This window comes from Phalacrocorax aristotelis, chromosome 10, assembly GCF_949628215.1.
Source record: "Phalacrocorax aristotelis chromosome 10, bGulAri2.1, whole genome shotgun sequence".
NCBI lineage: Eukaryota > Metazoa > Chordata > Aves > Suliformes > Phalacrocoracidae > Phalacrocorax > Phalacrocorax aristotelis.
In genome coordinates this window covers 6,463,062-6,465,509 of record NC_134285.1, presented here as the reverse complement: position 1 = coordinate 6,465,509, position 2,448 = coordinate 6,463,062, and positions in this window count along the sequence as shown.

Here is a 2,448-nt window from a genome sequence, read left to right as displayed (position 1 = left end):
CCCCTAATATCAGTATTTCATCTTTCTGCTTTTCCCTGTTTGGGCTTTAAAGAGGTGGTGCCTTGTGCCAGTGAGCTCCTAGGGGCCATGTTAGCTTTAATATCCTGTTCCAAGGGGTCGATTTTCTTTAGGGGACAGCCGAAGGAGGAAAAGGTTTGGCCTCTGCTGGGTTGAGGCAATAGGTTAGAGGCAGACAGGTGCATTGGCCAAAGTTGGAATTAGAGGTAGGGCAAAGTGGAGAAGCAGGGCTGAAAAGGCTTTGTGTGTCAGCAGGTAATGGATGGTCATTAGGTGCCAGAGGTGGGGCCAAGCGGGCTTGGCTGAGCAGGGATGTGCGTGAAGCCTGTGGGGCAATTCCAGTCACTGTGCTGGGCAAGAAAGTCATCATCAGCTGCTTCAGCTGCCTGGAGAGACTGGAGCAAGGAGCCGGTGACGAAGAGGAGAGGAGTTGGGCCAGTTATCGCTGTTGGAGGGATGGAGGAGCATCAGGAATGGACCAGGGGAGGTTCAGAAGTGAAAGGAAACTCGCCTTCTCTACTAAGCATGGTGAAGGTTCCTAGAGCTGGGGGGAGAAGAGTCTCTCTGACCACAGCTGCAAAAGCACGAATCCTACTTTCCAATGCATGCCTGGCAGTCTGCTGCCTGTGAGCAGCTGGGCTTAGGGACGTGCTGGTAGGTGCTAGCGCCCAAAAAAAGAAGTCTCTCTGCCTCTGACTGGGCACTGCGAAGCAAACAGCTGTGTGCGAGAGCACTGGCTGCCGTGGTGCCCGCGGCCACCTTCCCGTCGTGGCCAGCCTCGGCTCTCGCGGGTGTGATGGCAGGGTGTGTCCTGCGAGGATGCATCCCCAACACAGCAGGTTGTAAACCTGCCTGTCCCAAGCCCAGAAAGCACCGAGAGAACCGATAGCCGCAGCCCAGCCTTGTCCTTGGGGAAAGCCCGAGGACAAGCGACAACTGGAAAAAATATCTGCCGACCACCGGAGCCTGCAGCTGGCAGCGAGAAAAGCCTGTTCCTCCCAAGCTGCCTGCTGGCGTGGCTCCAGGCACAGCCGGGCTCCTGTGTAGGTCACCCGTGTGCTCGCTGCCAGCTTTCCTCGCGTCCTTGTTGAAGAAGTGGAGGAGACATGTTAGCAGAGGAGCACAGGACTGTGTCTGCTGGGGAACACGTTCAGCCTACACCACCATTGGTATTTCTGTTCCCCATGGATGCGTTTTGACAGCATAACGGTTTGAGGGCCATGACGGCACCCAGCCTGAGCTGTGAGCTCTTGCCTCTCCTCCCTTTCCAAGAAAAAGGATGACCAGGAGGCCAAGCTTGTGCCTGCTGGAGAGGGGAGCGTTGCCTGCTGTTGCACGGCGCAGCAGCCAGCTGGTGTCCAGCCCAGCACGGCTCCTTCAGGCTGGTATCATGCTGCTGACTTAGATGAGTCACAGCTGATTCCGCCCCCCCCCCCCCCCCCCCCGCCTTGTTTTGCTTGCAAGAAAGACCTGTTTTACATATAATACAGTAATCAGGGCTTGACATAAATAGGCAAATGTTGTTGTCTGCAGTGGGACTTGCACCTGCTGGCAAGAGCAATGAATGCAGCCCATTATGCACCGGAGTTGATCATTTGTGCAATGAAGTACAACTATGTTTCTTGCTGTGTTCTTGTGCGCGTCTTTATCTCAGCGGCCGCGAGCGTGCCGACAGATGTGCCATCATCACCTTTGCAGTCTGTCCTCACCCTGGGAGTAAGGGCAGCCTCTGTTTCTGCAGCTGTGGCCAGCCCTCTCCCAGAGGGGTGGAGGAGACCAAGATGTTCAGCTGAGAGATGCTCCTGCTTTGGTGATGGCTGTGTTATGAAGCCAAGCAGCCTCATCCCTGAGCATCAGGGCTGTACTTTGCGGGCAGGATGGCCCTGCTCCCCGAATGCACAGGACCCTGGGTAGATGCCTGGATGCACAGAGCGTATGGCTGTTGTTATGGACATCGTTGTAGGAAAAGTGGCAGTGGTCTTGCTGGCTGAACAGGTATGTGCTTCAGAGCAGGGGGACTTGCAAAACTGGCTTAGCTATAGGCAGCTCATGTGGAGTCCAGGCTTCCAGCAGGATAAGAGCTCTCCAATAATAATAGAGGTTGTCTGGTTGCTGTTGGAGTGTGGGCTTAACTTGGCTGAAGCGGATCCAGCAGCTCTGAACTGCTGCATCTATAGCTTAGGTGAGGGTTGGAAAAGGTGCAGTGCAAGGAGAGGAAGTGGGGGACAAATACACTCTTTGTGGAGTGAAAAAGATGAGCACAAATCCCATGGGAATGCCAAAATGTGCAGGATGCTGCGTGTGCAGGTATTTCTGCTGGGCTAGCATCGAGAGGCAGGGAGGACGTTGAGCTTAAGAGCATCAGCATTAGAGCAGGAACAGGCAGATTGTGAGCTTTGCTTGCTGAGCTAAGTGAAAACGCTCACTCCG